Source organism: Equus caballus, chromosome 23 (assembly GCF_041296265.1).
Source record: "Equus caballus isolate H_3958 breed thoroughbred chromosome 23, TB-T2T, whole genome shotgun sequence".
NCBI lineage: Eukaryota > Metazoa > Chordata > Mammalia > Perissodactyla > Equidae > Equus > Equus caballus.
Genome location: NC_091706.1, coordinates 43,590,877 through 43,610,373, shown reverse-complemented (window position 1 = coordinate 43,610,373; position 19,497 = coordinate 43,590,877). Strand labels below are relative to the sequence as shown.

At 35.5% G+C, this 19,497-nt stretch overlaps 1 protein-coding gene across 44 annotated transcripts in view; it reads left to right on the top strand.

Moving 5' to 3' along the window:
* Positions 1–19,497, top strand: part of PTPRD (protein tyrosine phosphatase receptor type D) — a 2,083,106-nt gene that overhangs the window by 764,240 nt on the left and 1,299,369 nt on the right. For all 44 annotated transcript variants that reach the window (XM_070248854.1, XM_070248852.1, XM_070248848.1 and 41 more), the window contains one exon: positions 17,042–17,083. The gene's annotated coding sequence lies outside the window, so the exon portion shown is untranslated. The remainder of the gene's footprint in view (positions 1–17,041; positions 17,084–19,497) is intronic.

Genomic DNA, 19,497 nt, shown 5'->3' with positions numbered 1-19,497 from the left:
TCGTTTACCCATAATACAGGAAAGTCACAACACACTAGGTTCAACTTGAGTGCAGCCTAAAGTGTTAGTCATTATATATCCATGGCCCAATTTCAGATCTCATAAGCAAATTTGGACATTCACCTGGCAGCTGATAAATAAACATTTTAAGCTCTGTGAAGTGGTACTCTCTACCACTCCATCGTTTACTACTGACAGTGTCATCATTATACAGTTGTGATTATGCTTTTATTGAAATAAAATATTTTATAAAATAGTTTCTTTTAGTGAAATATGGGAAAACAGAAAATAAACTTGTGATTAAAAATACAAAGTTAATAAAATTAGTAAAAAATGGGAATCTAAAACTGCTGCTAACTGCAAGTGACTTTAAAATACCCGTCTTCTTGCTAATCCCAGCCAGGGATCGTCCTCTGTGCTCCTCTGCCGCTGACACCCTGTTGTACTTCTTACATTCTCTTCCAGAGACATGAAGTTCGTGTTACAAAATTTTCATTACCTGGTAATTTATTTCATCTCTTCTGCCTGTATGACTTCATACCATTATATACAAATACACTGATGGCAAAACTCTTCAGGTTCTTGATCTTCTCTCAATGATGCTTATCATTTTTTCAAGCAAGACTGTAACCATTAAATGCAGGCAAATGTGTCAATTACCTTTGAAATGATTTCTTCTTAGATGGTAATGGGTTACAGTAGATATGTAAGATGTAAATCTCATAAGCTTTTTTTTAGACCTCATTAATCTATGCAAGTAGATACATTGTAATCTTACATCTTTAGTCCCTGGCATGTGGTGGCAATCAATAAATATTTGTTTTTGAAGAAATAATATAATAGACAAGATAAGATTTTGGGATAGGTAAATAAAATGATGATAGAAAACGCAGGCTTAAGTGATTGGTTTGGTTCATATTATTGATAATGAAATATAGAGAAGGAATATATTCTCATCAATTTATTTGGAGAAAAAAACCTAGGAAAATGAGTAATTATAAAATTCAGCAAAATGGTGAATTGGAATAACTTGGTGGTTACAAAGAAAGTTTCTGAGTGCAGTGGCTTCATTTTTCTCACTACCTACCTGAAGCTTTGTTATAATAGCCTTAAAGTTTTTTGAAATAATTTTAAATCAACAGAAAAATTGCAAAAAATGGTACAAAGAGTTTATATATACCTATCATTCAGCTTCCCCTAAGCTAATGCCTGACATAGTCATAAGAAAATTTCTTTATAGAATTATACAATTAACGTTGGTACAGTAGTATTAAGTAATTCGCAGTCTTTATTGGAATTTCACCAGTTTTTCCACAAGTATCTTTTTCCTATTCCAGGACCCAAACTAGGATCCCAGATTATGTTTAGTTGCTGTTTCCTTATTTTCTGCTAATCTATGATAGTGGATAAGCCTTTCCTTATCTTTCATGTCCTTGAAACATTTGATGCATACCAGTCAGTTATTTTGTAGAATGTCTCTCACTCTGAGTTTGTGTGGTATTTTGCATGAGGAGAGAGAGGTTATGCATTTTTGGCAATACTGCAGAAGTAATGTTGTGTCCTTCTCAGTTCATCATTTTGGGGGATATATGATATATTTTGCCTCTCAGGATGTCCTTGATTAAGGTAGCATGTGTTGGATCTTTCCACCATAAATTTACTATTTTTCCCTTTGTAACTAATAAATATATTGGGAGAGATTCTTTGTGATTATGTGAACATCCTGCTTCACCCAATTATGTTAGCATCCATTGGTGAATATTGCCTGCAACAGTTACTACTGTGGTGTTTGCCTAATGGTGATTTTGTATTTCCCTTATTATTTCTCTATTTATTATTATATAATAAGCTTTCTGTTACTTAAATATTACTTGCTGTTAATGTTAAGCAGAAACAACAAAAATATGCTATTTCTTATTTTTGTTCCTTTTTATTAATTAGGATTGTTCTTGCATTCCTTCCAAAAACTCTAGCCAGATTCAACTAGAGTTTCCTCTCCTAAACAGATTTTAAGCCAAATTTTTCTGGTGTAAACAGTTATATTCACCCAAACCCTGTTTACACCAAACCCTGCCCATACCATTATATACATGCATATTAAATGCCAGTAATATTTGTTGGGAAGGAAGACATTTCCTCTACCTGCTCTGGGTCCTTCTGGCCAGACAACGAATTAATTTCACATGAGACAGAATAACAGGGAAAAATTAAACAAAGCTTTGTAAGATGTGTTCATGGGAGAGGCTCAGGCAAACTGAGCAACTCACCAAAATGGCTGAAGACACCACCTGAAGTATCATCTTCAGCCAAAGGCAAAGCAGGATGTTGGGGGTGGGGGGAGTCAGTTATGGGAGATTACCAGAAAAGTACAGTAAACAAGAGTTATGTTATCATGCAGATTTAAGTCCTTACCTTATGCATTGATAAGAATTTCTAGAGATAAGGTCATCCCTGCTTCTTCCTGGTACAGAGAGGGAGACACATTTACAGATGGAGATTTCCTTTACAAATGTAAATGTTCTTAACAAAGGGTAATTAGATTCTACTTTTCAGAGTTTCTTTCCTGTCTGCAGTTTTTAAAAGTAACCAGCCCCAAATAATCCTCATGCCAAAGAGACATATCTTGAGGTGGCCAATTCCAGTCCCCCGCATATTCATGGGCAATACATATTGACATTGAAATTTTCTTCAGGTTTTAAACTTGCACAGCTCCATCAAAGAGCCAATGCTTCATAATTGGTTTGAATGAATCAGTATGGCCTTCATTACATCATTGATCTGCTAATTAAAAACTCTTAAAATAAAAAGTGTCATGATGATTTAATGATGACAAAGTGTCTGATTTGAGAGCTCCCTTATGAAAGTTTACCATAGATTTGGAAGCAAATTTGTAAAACAGGAGCAAGGCAAACAGTACAGTGATTTGTAATTCTAGAATATGAGATTAGATTTTAATAATTCCTTTTTCCTTAAGTAGAAATTATGGATACAGTGACTGAAAGTTTATTAACACCAAATAAATCATAAAAAACTTGTGAGCTCAAATGAAAATTATGCCATTAAATTTTTCCCTTAGTATACACTTTATAGTTTTCTACAGTATGTTTTGTAAATTCTAAATATTTCTCTCATATATGAGTGCTTCAGAGTTGACAAAAATATTTTCTGGGTATGTTATCTTCCTGCTCCGTATAGCTATTCCTAGAATATGACCCTTAAAACTAAACATAGGGGCACGCCCAGTGACACAGAGGTTAAGTTTGCTCGTTCTGCTTCAGCAGCCCAGGGCTCACCAGTTCGGATCCCACATGTGGACCTATGCACCACTTATCAAGCCATGCTGTGCAGGTGTCCCACATATAACAGAGGAAGATGGACACAGATGTTAACTCAGTCACAATCTTCCTCAGCAAAAAGTTGAGGATTGGCAGTCTATGTTAGCTCAGGGCTAATCTTCCTAGGGACAAACAAACAAACAAACAAAAGAACTAAATGTTTTATGTGTCAAAGAATAATGTTTTACTTTTAGAGATATGGAGAGCAAATATGGCTTTGGTCATCTTATAGGAAACCTTTTGCACTCTTTTAAGCTTTCTGTGAATCTGTCTAATGACATAATGCAAATTACATCATCTTATTTTGTGACTTCTGCAGTTACTCAGCTTTATTACAAACTCACCAAGAATCTTCTCCCCTAGCCCCTATTTAAAATCACTAATGGATTTGCAGCTAACCTCTGGCAGTCAGTTGCTTTCAGTATCACTTGTATTTGCATAGAGCTGATAAGTACTGTGGTTCATTTTACTCTTGAGCAAAGCAAGTTTAAGAAAAAAAAAAAGGTTAATGAATAATTATCTTAGCTTGAGATGAAGGTGGCAAAAAATCACTTGATTTCTTCCTAATTCTTGGCAAGATATAATGAAATAAGGCTTTGGAGGAATGGAGGGTGAGAGGAGGGGGCCCCACAGCAGAAGGTAGGGGAGACAACAAGGGGTACGACATAGCTTTCTTGTGTTATTTATTGTGGTTCCTTTGGATTCCTTTAAGTGTATTTTATTCTTTATTATCAATTTGATAAGATTATAATTAAAATGTACATCTTAGTTTAACTATGGATCCTTTCCCACATCAGTGGCTACTCCTCAATATTCCCAGTGTCGTGGTTTCACATTACATTTTAATTTGTTAGTTCATCAAGAGAAAGAACAGTCTACCCTAGCATATAAAGGCTTACTTGTCATGATTCAGTAGGCTATTAAAGCTTTTGTAGAAAGGGGAAGTCTTATGAAAAGAAAAAAGGGATTCTATTCCTTCTAAGTCAAATTGTTAGCTCAGATATTTCATGCAAGATAGAAGTTGGAAATTTATTTTCTCATTGCACTGTACAATATACTTGCTCAAAAAAACTAAAGATATATAAAAATATCATTTGAGAATACAATATGTACACAGAATCTATAACAAATTTACTTCTAGAAATAACCCTCAAAAATTACCATTGCATGGGAGAAAGCTTACAATATTATCCTATTCTTTTATTTTAAAAGAATGAAAATCATCTCTGGTAACCTGGGAAGAATTTAAACAGGATGGTTAAATATAAACATAAAGGCGTAAATAATAAATTCTATAACAATTGGTTATTTACTTTCATGAATTTAAATTACATAACTTTATATTTTGGGCTTGTCTACTCAGATATCTTGAAGTACACTCAATGTAAGTCAGTTAACAGATATTTATGATTTACTCACTAAAAGAATAGCATTAAACTAGGCAATTTCCAGGGAAGAGGATATACCACCTGCAAAATAATAAAATTTCCTTGCATTACGAGGATATCCTGAGTATTCAACATAGCATGCTAGTTTCACATACTTGTTAAACGATGGAGGTTTACGATAATAACTCTGAGGACTTGATAGACAAGAATGATTAAGGAGGTAAAGCTCCTCAGTCAACCTTTTGTGTCCTTATTTTATGCTCTGCATGAATAACTCAGAGCTATTTATGCTCAGTGCAGAAGTTCTTCCCCAGTGACAGCATGTACTGGATGGGGAGTTCAGCACTCAGGGGCCAGGCGTAGGTCTGCCACGAAGGACCTGCGTAAGCCTGAGCAAGTCCCGTAACTTCTCTCAACCTAGTTTTCCTCCTCTGTTAAAGGAGAGTTTTAGAGAAGATTCTTTTTATTTCTCTCAATTAATACATTTGTAACTTACCTTAATTTTGAATGGTCCAATATTTTCAATAATCTTTTAAAGATGCATATGTGTTTCTTCAATCAATGGGTCTGAAGTGGTTAGGAATTTTTAGAAAATCTTAATCTTACCTACTTTTTAATTTATATGCAGTACATCTTAGGATATCCAGCATGTGTTTACTGAGAAAATACTATGTTTATTCACATGCATGCACACACATACACATGTACACACACACACGAACACACCAGGGAATATTTCTGGAGAAAGATATCTAAGTGGCGATCTGACAAAAACTAAAATTTAACCAATAGAATAGGTTGAAGTAGTATCTTAGGAAAAAAAAATGTGTAAATATCTATTGGACGGAGGAAAGAGTCCTTTTGAGAAATTCTAAAAGTTCATTAAGGATAAATTTCAACTTAAAAAGTTTTAACCCAGCTCAGGAAAAGGAAACAAAATTTTTGAACACATGCTGTGTTTCAGGCAGTGTTTGGTGCTTTAGACTTGTTATATTACTTGATATGTTACATAGCTCCATATAGCTACACTCTTCATAGGGCCTCATGTAAAGCTTCAATTAGGGAACTATTTAATGTTGGTCACTTAGATATAATTCACTTAATTTTCATCTTCCAATCTCACCGTTGCCTTTTACTAATGAATCACAGCTAGCCCTTATTCCTAGCCTTGGGATATCCTCTTTGTCCAGGCTTCTCTAGCATCTCTCTTCTAATAATCCGATGGCATGTTAGACAGTGGTTCACATACAAACCCCCTTTGGCTAATTGTATTGAAGAGTGTGATTTTTTTTTTTTTCCCTCAGTGGCACTCTAGTTCTCCTTGTAGACACTTTGTAAAATACATTTTACAAAAGAACACTAAGACCTTTCTTTAAAATTAGTGTAAAGTATTAAGATGTTTCTAAAATTATATATTTATCTTCAGAAGAAATATTTATTCTTTGACAACTATACCTCCAGCTGTGTGTTCACACACACATGTGTGTGCATGTTTGTATGTGTGTTGGGGATATATTAAAGGAAAGTGGTACCAGACTTTTGTGAGATTTTCTTCTCCCAAATAAGAATTCTAAACTTAAAATTAAAAAAAAATCTATTTTGATCATCTCATTTTATAGAAGATCTGAAACCTGCAGATAAGTGTGTATCTGTTTTTCCTACTTTCAGTTCCAATGCTTTTAGTATAAGTTAGCCATGATAGCATATCTGTTTGAAAATGTGAACTTGTATCCGGCAAGTTATGTATTAGAAAACTACTCTTCAGTGGTGCCCAGACTATCTTCACGTGGATGCTCAATTTAAAAAGTATTTTTAGAGGATGACTAGAAAATTGATTCCCTGAATTTATGCCTTTCAACCCAGAGGATAGGAGAAAGTATGTACTGACTAGTCGAAAAATGTGTGCATACAATTAGCTGGCTATTATCTAGTTAACGAATAAACTCGCTGTCTGGTGTGCTATGAAGTGGAAGTGAGCAGTTGTTGGAAAGAGGATATAAATGGTGCTTTATGAGGTATATTGATCTTTTGGTTTTCAATTTGAGGTTTTGAAAAAAGTAATTTTAAAGATAAGGGAAAGTCCAGTGAAAGTCACCATCTCTATCGTAGCATGTTATGGCTGATTAGGTTATTAAACTAGCATGTTCAGTTTTCTGTTGCAAGGTAAAAGGGAGTAGACCATATTTTGTGTATATATTTTTGCACATGTAAAAAGAGAAACTAATAATAAATTATTCTGTGAAACATATAGTTAATTTTTTATCCATTCATTAACAAATGTTTTCTGAGTGCCTGTGATGTGTCAGGCATTGTGCTAGGTGCTAGACAAAAGAAATCAAAAAGCGAAGTCCCCTCTGACAAGTATTTTTGGAAGAGATACACATTTAAACAACAAGGCAATGCAGGGTTATGATACAGGAATGCAAGCCATATAAGATACACATTTTAGGGGAATATAACTAAGACCAGGAGGAAGTTGGAAAGGGGGGATGGTATAAACTGGATCGTGAAGGACTTAGCCTTAGTAGGGACTTAGCTAGGGAGAGAAAAAGGAAAAGAGTATTTGAGGAACGAGGACCAGAATATGAAAAACTCAGAAGTGAAAGAGAACATAGCATATTCAGGGAACAGCAAGTAGTTTGTTTTTTTCTGGAACAGAAGGGTGATATGAGTGAACGGTGGGAGGTGAGATTGCTGAGCAAGGCAGGGACTACTTACTTCATGAAACGCCCAAACCAAAAAGTTTATATATTGTCCTTGGTGATGGGAAGCTCTGTTGGGAAGTTAGTGGGAGAATGAGGTAAACAAAATTCACTTCTTGGATAATGTCCTTATAACAGAATGGAAGATTGATTGGATAAGGATAGAATTGAAAACAGGGAAATTAATTAGAAAATTCTAGTTTCTGGATGCTGCATGAACCTCCCATCTACCACTCGTCTTCCCAAAACAAATCTTTAGGTATAGAACCAAAGATATTCAAAAATGAGTGAATCTATACATTGCAATTCTCATTATTTCATTCCATGATGAAGAAAACGAGGTCAACCAGGTTAAATGATTTGCCCAAAGCCAGAGTTTCTGACAAAACTGGAATCTAGGACTCTGATCTCCTCTTTCTCAATAAACATGGATTAAGATTCACAAGGAACCAGCCCTTCAGCTTCAGAGAAATATTTTAACTAAAGTATTAATGATGATGTGTCTGTGTTAGCAGTACCATAAAACAAGTGACCTTCATGGACAAAACTCTCTGTGGTTAAAATTAAAAAGACAAAGGAAAATGAGGTCTGATTATGAATGTAATTAGTTGGTGATCCAATGGGGTGACAGATCCATAAATGCCAGTTATTGACTGATGATAATGGAGCATTCAAATCTCCAAACTGGTGCTCAAGTCCAGCTCTCAGAAATAATGAGGGACATGCTTCCTGCATCCTGCCTCCTCGCGAGGTGCTAATGCTACATTCTGAATGATAATGTACAAACCCAGCAGAATGACAGTGCTGCTGTTGCTCCACATTAGTTCCACTATTATTTTGGTTTCTGTTGCTGTAGGTTCTGAATTTTCGAAGATTGGGCATTTATAAAGTCCTATCATGAACATGACAGGGAGAGAATATTATGATTAACCCTTCTTAAGGATTGCCAGATTCACAGTATGTTCACAACACTCATGAGGAATATTTTAAGGGTATAACAGTGTAGTGCTTAGCATTTACGTAGAATCTTTGTTTTTTTTTTTAAATAACTCCCTTAAGGTTTCTATCAGAGTCCTTAAGTCAAATTTAAAAGTATAATTTGGCTCCCAGGTTGCTACTGGCTATTTCAAACTAAAGATTTCAAAGCCTGATAAATAAAACTAGTAGCTCATATAGAGAGAGAGCATTTCACAGGTACACATATTTATTTGGGTGGGTGGCCTTGATTGGCTGTTAAACTTGATAATATTCACTATGAGATTATTCAGACAATCATCATCCCCAGTCAGGATAAGTTATTTGCCCAAGAGCACAAGTTAATAAATGGCGAAACTAGTGCCTGAATCCTACAACCCTTACACCAAGTCGTCACCATATACACTGTGCCAAAAGGAATTTGTGCTTTTGCCAATACCCTGTTGTTTAAGCAGTGAAATAATTCTGAAAGGATGTCAGTTTCCTGAAATGCATATAGATATCAATATTCTCCCAGTCCCAAAGATTCTAAATTTAGGAAAATTGAATTTTAGATAAAAAGTCCTCTAAGGAGGTGAAATGGAAGTCAATCTTCAAGTGTTTCAGGGATCCCTGAGGACCAAATAGCACATGATGGTTGAAGGTTGCTAGCTGTAGGATGCACTGTGGCTTGCGACTCCTGCTATCCATAGTATTGTCCACATGAGTCATTCGAAGCACTGTGACCAGGCACAGAAGCTTAGTGCATAGGTGGGGTACTTGCCCGCTTACCTGGGTGGGTCCAGCCCGTTTCTCATGTTTGCAGAATAGGCAGAGATGAACACATTGCTTCTTTAGAATAAATCATTGATTTTGCTTGCAAAGGACATACATGGTCATGGTAGGAAAAAATTAGAAAATACAGAAAAATGTATAGAAGGAAATCACCACTCAGAAATGATCCCCAAAAGCATTGTCATGTATTTTCTTCCATAATTTTCTCTGTACATACTAGGTCATAAGGACTCTAAGCACCTCTGCTCAGTTTATAGAAAGAATTGGGTGGTGGAATGTTCCAGGCACGCTGCTGACAGTCTTGCCTGACTGAGATGAATTGGCATTTATGACCATGTGCCATTTACAATGCTTTCTTTATTTCTGAAAAAGTGAATTTGTTAAACTCTCACTTGGAGATTATGGTACAATAAAGTTTAGACTATTGCATTCCACTAAAACAATGTGGATAGCTTATAACAAGGGGATAGAACAAAGTATGGGATATTATTTAGTCTTTATGTCTTATGTCATGAGATACTCTGTGATACCTCTGCTAGAGAATAAAGGAAGACTGTTTCTTGATCCTCCAAATGAGGACAGAAAGTTGTAATTGGATATCAGTATTGCCAATTATTTTGGATATAAAAGGGAGAGGCAGGTCACTTTAAGAGCGAAGCAGTTACCAGGTTGTATTCACAGGTTATAACTATGGAAAACCTCTTTCTGTCTGCTCCTCCTGAGATGATGAAGACTCTGCTGTAAAACCCTTATAACTTATATCTCCTTCTTGGAATTCCGAGTGTTGAACTAACTTATAAAAAGAGACTCTTTATTTTGCAAGGAGAGAGAGGGAAGAAAGGAAGTTGGCAGAATAAAGGGAATTCCTGGTTCTTTGGGTTTTACACAATGGAATCCTATTGGATTCTGATCTGTTCCTCTAAAACTGTAAAACTCACTTTATATTCCTATACCATTAAATTGTATTTGAAAACGTGGTGACAAATAAAAGCACAGTATTTCCTCATCTGTGGGAGCAACTCAGTTTCTCTAATCTGTTATAAAATATTCAGCTTGTTTCATTTTGGAGGGGAGAGGAGCTGATATAAATAGTAGTGAAACAGATTATCAGAGTACATAAATGTTTGCTGGCATCTGTTGATATGTCCTTTTGAGAGATTCGCAGAAGTGAACTAACTGGGTGAAAGGGAGCAAATATTTGTAAGACTTTGATACATGCTGGCAAATTGCTTTCCAATTTATATTACCACCAGCGATGAGTGAAGATGGCAGTTTCATCACACCTGCTCATTACTATCAACACAAAACAAAATAACACAAAAATCTTGCTTTATAAAAAGTGTATTACTTACTTTTTGCAGAAAATACCCTCACAGATAGATATAGGCCAAGTTGTTCTCAGTCATTAAAATCTTTGTCATGGACTCTTTGTTTAGGTCAGGAGGAGACTGCTTTGAGAGTACATGCAGAGGCAGGAAAGGGAAGCTGAGTCCACTGAGAGACAAGCCCTTGAAACCTGGGAACGTCAAGAGAACACTGGTTGCACAAGAAGCCCATGAAAGATAAAGATAAATGTTAAACGGAAAGTGGGAGAAGACTGAAGATAAAATTTACCTCTGCCCTATATTAATGTAAAGCTGTACTCTAACTTTGAAAATTACCAATTGTCTTAGTTTTTTAGGACTGCCATAATGGTCCCATAGACGGGTGGCTTAAGCAACAGAAAATTTTTTTTTCTCGTGGTTCTGGAGGCTAGATATCCAAAATCAAGGAGAACACAGTTTTTTCTGAGGGCTTCTCTCCTTGGCCTATAGATGGCTATCTTCTCTCTCAGTCTTCACATGGTCTTTCCTCTGTGTGTCTTGGTGTGCTACTCTATTTTTTTTTAACTTTTTTTTACTGTGATAAAATACACATAATATAAAACTTATCAGCTTAACCATTTTTAAATGTACAGTTCAGTGGTTAAACACGTTCATAATACTGTGCTATCATCATCACTATCCATCTCCATAACTTTTCATCTTGCAAAACTGAGACTCTGTACCCCTCAAACAATTATTCCTCAGTATCTCCTCCCCCCCAGCCTCTGGTGACCACCATTCTACTTTCTGCCTCTATGATTTTGACTAAGTATCTCATATAAGTGGAATCATACAGTATTTGTCTTTTTGTGACTGTCTTATTTCACTTAGCGTAATGTCCTTAAGGTTCATCCATACTGAAGCATGTGACAGGATTTCCTTCCTTTTTAAGGGTGAATGATATTTCATTGTGTGTACATATTACATTTCGGTTATCCATTCATCTGTTGATGGGTGCTTGGATTGCTTGCACGTTTTGTTATTGTGAGTAATGCTGCTATGAACATGGGTGGACAAAGCTCTCTCTGACACGCTGCTTTCTATTCTTCTGGGTATATCTCCGAAAGTAGAATTTCTGGATCATGTGATAATTCTATTTTTAATTTTTGAGGAAACTGTTGTCCACAGTGGCTGTACCATTTTACATTCCCACCAACAGTGCACAAGGATTCCATTTCTCCTATCTGTTCCTATAAGGACACCAGTCACAATGAATTGGTGCCCACCCTTATGAACTTATTTTAACCTAATTACCATTGTAACGACATTATCTCCAAATACAGTCATCACATTCTGAGCTAATGGGGCTAGGATCTTCACAGAAGAATTCTGAGGGGACACAGTTCAGCCCATAACACCAATATATGAAACTTTCTTGTTTCTCCTTAAAATATAATGCTTACTACACTATTTGTGATGCTTACCTATTTATTCGTTAATTATTATGGAAACATTACGATCTTTCATGAGAGAAAAATGTGTTGTGCACCATGATCATTCTGAATTTGTTTTGAATCTTTACGTTCACAAGCACATCTGGTTTTATGACAAGCAGATACAAAAAAAAATAGATTTAGTAATAGCTGTATTTGATCTCGTACGTTCAGTTTGCATATTATATATAGCATCCTTCATTGGAATACCACCTATCTACTGAACTTGCTCCTGAAATTGGGTCATATGTTAGTAGGGAAATGAAAATGGAGTGAAAATTTCCTTCAAAATGGGTTGAAAGAGTAGGTCATTTTAAGGACTTAACATTTAAATAAGGTGATGTGGAGTAAGTCTGCCACTATCTTTATGGTCTTCTGACAGATTTGACAGGGAAAGATGATGTAGCTGAGAGAAAGTCTTCCATGGTAAGCTTTGTGACTTATGCTTACAAACTTGATATATGTGACATGGCTGGTTCCATTTCAGTTAGGAAATGGATACATCCAACTTTGACCATACATGACATAAAGTTATTCTACACTTTACATTATGAATAAAGTATGGAAATAAAAGTATTTTAAAGGCAGCTTCTAAACACATACACTTGCACACGCATGCAATAACAATTATTTCCTTGGTAGCTTTGAAGAAATAGAGATAAGGAATAATATAAAATATTGACTTTGTATATATCTGAAAATTATATAGATATATTGTATAGCCCAATTTATTGGATACTAATAGTTAATAAAGGTGGGAGAAATAACAGAATCTTGACTGACTCTAAAGCATTCATATTGGGCATAGGGGGCATAAATCATTGTGATGCACATTTAATTTATTTTGGAGTAAAATAATGATTCTGCTGGGATGAAATAACTGTTGACTTAGATCTATTTTCTTAAGAAAACTTCTTGTACCCAAAACACAGGAAGGATGTGTAGGTCCTATGGCATTGCATTCCGACACATATTTGACCATTTCCACGTTTGTTCTAAATACAAACCTCTCTTTCGAATCACAGCAATAGCAATATAAATAACACTCACCTATCTTTTCCCTCTTCCTTTCCCCAACATGTTGCTTTTAGTTGTAGAAATCCATCTGTAATTAATGAATGTTTTTAAGGAATTCCCCCTCGCCAGATTTTTGGCCTTTATCAAGAAGATCCTTGAAGACAATTAACACACTGAAACATGGCATGATTTTAGGTTGTAAATCGCACTAAATCAGCTTCAAGGAGACATTATATCCTATAGTTTAAATACTCTGAGCAACATGATAGTAATGAGATATTCTCAAATGAGCAAAATGAGAGTAGTGCAAAATTACATTTTAGTTTATATTAAATAGTAACAATTATACTGTTTTCAAGGATTAGTTTTAGTTCAAGTCACTGTACATATCGTATCTTCATGTAATATCCAATAGAAAAATATCTTAGTTTTGCTTAAGTCGTTCAGTTGTTATTTTGGTATAAATTAAAAATAGTAATATTAAATAAACATATTTTCCTTGAAAATTCTTTTGGTTAGGGGCTGGCCGGGTAGCATAGTGGTTGAGTTCACACACTCTACTTTGTTAGTCCAGGGTTCGCAGGTTCAGACCCCGGGTGCAGACCTAGCACTGCCCACCAAACCATGCTGTGGTGGAATCCTATGTGAAAAATAGAGGAAGATTGGCACAGATGTTAGCTCAGGGCCAATCTTCCTCACAAAGAAAAAAAAAACCTGGTTGTTACTGATTGAATTGATATCAGATTTCTAATAATGATAAAGCAAATAATTTGTCTCAAACTAAATTATTTCAAACAGGATAATGTCTGGCTTTGAATTTAGTGTTCTTTAAAAGAATAAAACTAAAATCAGATAATTTGGTAAAATACTTTCTGACATTGAAAAACACTTAGAAAAGGAGAATGCAATTACCTGTAGGGTATAAATTGGCATAGTGTAAAAACCCTAGTGACCAGTATCTAGTCAACTCAGGTTTAATACAAGGCTACATTAGGTACTAGATGGGTGATGCTTATGTAGGTTACTCACGCAATTAGCGTCCTCTGTCAGGACCCTTGACCAAGCAAGGTTAGTCCTCTTTTTCCTGGAAGATTCACTCTGTGTAAATGATGTGGTCTCGTAATTTGGGAGGGTTTGTGAAGAGGTAGGAAGAGGCTCCCAGCTCCCCTGCTAGATCAGACAGGCTTTTTCAACCTTAGCACATGACTGATATTTTGGGCTCGATAAGTCTTTGTTGTGGGGGCTGTCCTGTGAATTGTAGGATGTTTAGCACCACCCTTAGCCTCTACCCACTAGATTCCAGTAGCACCCTATCCCCAATTGTGACAGCCAAAAAAGTCTCCAGAAATTGCTTAAATGTCCCAGTTCATGGGGATGGGGGAGGAAATTAGCCCTGGTAGAAAATTCCTGAGTTAAAACAATGAAATGATGCAGATCGGTCACTACACTCACCCCTTACCCCCCACCTTCACCAGCATCACCAGGTCTATAATACAGCTTCTGATGGAAACAAGGTTTGCCAAACATATAGTCTACCTTTCAAGTGTGACATTTAGAACTTTCCTCGTTGAGCCTATAGTCGTTTTATTCTTGTCTCTTTCTTCTTCCTTTTGTTATTTTGTTCATTTTCTCTTATCTTCTGGTCTTTTTTCCCCCCTAATTCTAGCCTATACTCAGTTCAGTTAAACCCAATCTTTAAAAAATAAATGTCTCCTGTCTTTCTTCCTGCAAATTATTCCCATTTATAGGGGTGTATGTTCCCACGAGAAAAAACAGAGCAAGCAATCTTCATCCTATTTTTAAAGGCTTGACTATGCCTAAGCCAAAGAAATGGAGATTTTAGAAGCTGGAGATTGTCTTCTCTGTGAGTCCAACTCTGACTTTGTTGGCAACATGTCTTTATGTGATAAATTCATTATAACCTGGCAGTACTGCTGACTATCCAGAATTTGTACTTTCTTTTCTCCTCACACTTTTACTCCCATGGATATTAGACAATTGTATTCTTGCTTGACCTGTGGAAAACTTTAAGTGTCTCCCTGTCATTTAAGGAGATTTTCTGTTCCTCTTGTCATGCCAGACCACAAGTAAAACACAGAACATAGAATTACAGCTATTAAATACCATTTAAAATGCCTCATTCCAAAAAATAATAATAAAAAATTTTAAAAACTGTCACTTTTACTTTAATTTCTCTGATTCTTTCATGATAGTTTGTCATCTATACTTGTGTTTCTCAATTATTTTGCATATAATTATAATTGTAAAAATATAGTTATATTGAAATATAGTTATATTAAAATATAAGAAATACAAACTAAGAGTTCACACTGAGAGATGAACAGTAAATTGGAAATATCAGTTAAAATATTTTTAAATATCCAAATAATTTAATATTTTCGAAGAGCTATCTTTGCTTTTCAAATGTTTTGTAGTTTTTAATAGCTAATGTTTATTAACTCATTTAATCTTTACAACTTCATTGTAAGTGAAAAATTAAGGTTCAGAGAGGAGTGTGTGAATTGTCTAAAGTCTGGGCTGGCTAGTAATCCAAGGGGCAGGGTTCAAATCCAGGAAGTGTGAAATTCTAGTTTTGGCCGTAAAATAGATCGTCTAAATTTGGGTGTATTTGTGTGTGTGTGTGTGTGTGTGTGTGTGTGTGTTTGTGTGTTTGTGTGCTGAGGAAGATTTGCCCTGAGCTGACATGTGTACCAATATTCCTCTATTTTGTATGTGGGTCACCACCACATCATGGCCACCAACAAGTAGCGTGGATCCGTGCTTGGAATCTCAACCCCTGGCCACCAAAGCACGGGGTGCCGAACTTAACCACTAAGCCATGGGGCCAGACCTCGTCTGTGTATTTTTTTAACCCACAAAATCCTGTAATTAAATATTATCTTATGTAGACCCTTCAAGTGAGTGTGTGTGTGTGTGTACACATGCTTATGCTCATGAGTCTGCTTGAATAATGGCTGAGGGAACATTATAGGTGACCCAAAGACTTGGTCTCCTCCCACTGCCCAGAGCTCCTGGGGCACTTCTATATAACAGTGAGAACTCCATAACTCATAGTTCAAATCTTTACTAAGCATATCCACTCAGGTGCCTTCTAGAGTTACAGTTGTTTGTGTTTGTAAACTTTAAGTATGGAATAAAAAATTCAATATATTTCTACTTTGTGGATGCTATTTATCATTCATGGTAAAACTTTTATTCCAACATATTAGTGGAGATCACAAAGGAAGTTTATTTTTTCTGTTTTTCCCCACATCTGAAATGCCAGGCAGATAGGATGCCAAAAAATATAAATGAAGTGAGTGATTCTTTCATTCTTAATTGAAGTTCTTGTAATTAGTATTATCACATTTGCTATGAGAGTTCTTAGATTTAACTCTGTGCTTTGATGCAAGTGGGTCTCTGAACATATTTGGAAATGTCGCACTGCATCTAATGGAAGAATAAAATAGAAACGATGGAAATGTTGGGCTTTAGTGCAGCAATACACGATTCTATTTCGTCTTTTGATTTTTAAAGTACTGAAGTTAATTTGAACATATTTAAATCTATTATCTGTACATACATTCTAGTTTCACTGCCTGAAAGTTTGAAGCATTATTACTGTGAAAATGACTCTCTATTAACTTTAATTGGCTCTCCACTACCACTTTTTGATAAACAAGTATTATAAGGCTTTTATTATCAGAAAAACTATTCAACCTGCTTCTTCATCTTCCTGTTTTGAACATAAATCTGCTTCTATATTTCTTTCTGGGAAAAAATTTTTATCTTAAGACACAAAGGAATAGACTTTCTTTGGAGACTCAGATTGAGAAGTATATCAGAATATTTATATCCTGTCCTTTTTTACTTAATGAACTTCAGCAAAAAAGACAAAAGAGAGAACATCTTTTTGACATTAATGGGCAGACACCCATTATGAACAATGGTTGAAGTTTAACCATGTTTTCATTTTAATTTTGTGTATCAGTATTTCTCAATCTGTTTACTACACTAAGTATATTAATATGAACATCTATTTTTTCCCAATAGGTTCCTATCCTGAGACCACAGCAGAATGTGCCTTGGACAAAGGTAAGCACATTTAAAATATATCACAAATTTTCTCCAAGAGCAAGTATAAAAACGTATGGTAACAATTACATTACTGTCTCATGCTTAGATATATGGAATTATAGTACTTGTTCATGTATATAATATTCACTTTTTCATCTGGCAAAATATGATACTAGTGAAAAAACATCAGAATTGACCATAGGATTTTCAAATACATATCATTGCCTGGGCACAGAAACCCTTAATCCATACAACCTATATTCAGAGAACTGTTATCACTAACATCCTTGCAAGTAAAACAGTGGAACTCTTCTAAGGTTGATGGAAAGTGTTTAATGTAGTCCTTTATGGTTCTGATGATTAAATTATTGAAATGGGACATAAGTGAGTTAAATTATCAGTCAAGAACTGCCTAAGAGTGTCTAGGTTGTGGGAGACCAAATAGTGAAATTAATTTAAAACTACAAATCAATTTAAAAAGAGGACGCAAACAGGAAAAGAAACACACACAGCTCAGTAAGAATTATACAAATGCACTATATGAAAGCTGAGGGGGAGGGCACAAGGCCAGTTCAGGATGCCTATGATTTCAAAATGGAGTGCTATTGTGTAAAAAAAAAAAAAAGTGAACAAAGGATATTATAAAGATTGTGAACTGTAATAACCTTGAATCCTAAGAGGGAGCTGAAAGATGTATACAATGAATAAGAAGTATATAGTGGGAATTCTGAGTAAGGACCAGAAGATCTAAGAATTTTAGGGACCGTAGTGGAGAAAGGTGAAGACTGATAAAATGAATCTCACATTAAAACCAGTACTCCTCTGTGGAGGAAGTAGGAACAGAAAAAGTGCTCAAGCCAGCACCTAAGGAATTTAAGTCAGATTGTGGATAAGGTATTGAGAGAAGGTTTGATGTCAGTTCTCTGGAGGAATTTAAATATGAAATGGATTCACAAACGTCTGATTATAATTTCTCTAAAGCTTCCCCAGATTATTTACCCGATTTGGGGTCCTTCCAACCCCACACAGAAATTGGTGAGGCAGTTCTTTTTATTTTTCTGTGTGATAAAGCTATTTTGTATTGAAAGGAAAGCTGGAAGTTGGTTTGTGGTTGTAAGAAAAATGTGGACATATATGGTATCATTTGTAATAATAGATGTCAGTTCTATTTTATGCAAACATAATATTTGGGGAAATACTTATATATACATCTTCATATTTTAAATTTGGCTGAAAAATACTATATGTGTTCTGTCCTGTTATTTTTATATGAAAAAAATAAACCATTTTATAAGCATATTCATATGCACATACAGATAATTTTCTGAGATGTAAAATTGAAACACACTCCTAGTTTTTTTCTTGACCCTATTTTTCATGTATTTTTTTGTCTTAGTCATTTTTAGTCCCTTTACAGAGACTGGTGTGACTTTAGAATATCCAAGGAAAATATGCCAGCCGATGTGCTCTGCCAGACAGAGAATGAATGGCTCCAGGCACAAATCTCTGTTGTGTCAAGGCTTTGGCATGACATTTGGCAGGGAACTAAATCACACACAGCACAAGGCGAGTAATCTCAGTTTGCCATAGATGTGCAGCCCCAACCTCGAGCCTGCTGTTAGTCATTATTGCTCTTTCCCCTTGATATTCCAGGGAGTGACATTTGTGGTAATGAACTGAAAACTGGAGCCTTTCTTAGGTGTTCTCATAGTGTGAGGAAGTGGGAGGACCATGGCTTTGAAATTGGACCTTCCTGGGTCTGAACTGTGACCCTGTCCCTTACCAGCTGTGGAATCCTGGGCAGGTTACCTCAGGTATAAAATGAATTTACTAATAATTATCACAAGGATTGTGTGGGCCTTAAAATGACATAATTGTCCTAAAGCACCCCTTAGACCCATTACAAAATAGACATTTAATAAATATTATTTTACTTCTTCCAATTTCTGTAATGAGTTGGGTTTTGTGTTAAACTTCTTAATAATCTTAATAATCATCTCAATCGTTCTGTGGATAGAAGAGGAATGACTCGAATATACATTTGTAAGTGTTAGGTTATGTAAGCATGTGCAATAATATTTGTCTTTATCTTTGGGTGGGCACTCTTTTCGGTGAAGGAAGGGTTGTTGCAAACGTCTTGATTATTTTTTATATTGAGGCCTTTTTTTAAACAGTTACATGTGGTACAAAGGGTCTCTGTGTTGCACGAGTGTTTTGAAGGTCTTTCATTAAATCGTAGGTGTTGTTAGTGTGCTTTAGGATGGAAAACCACATCAGAAAATGTAGATGGCTTAGAAAAATTATACCTCCATAGCATACATAAAATAGTTTAGTTCAATAGTTTGCTTCAACTCCCTTATTGAGAAATTACCACGTGTTATATACTGCATTAGGTGCTAAGGGTGCAAAGAAGAAGGATATGTTCTCTGACT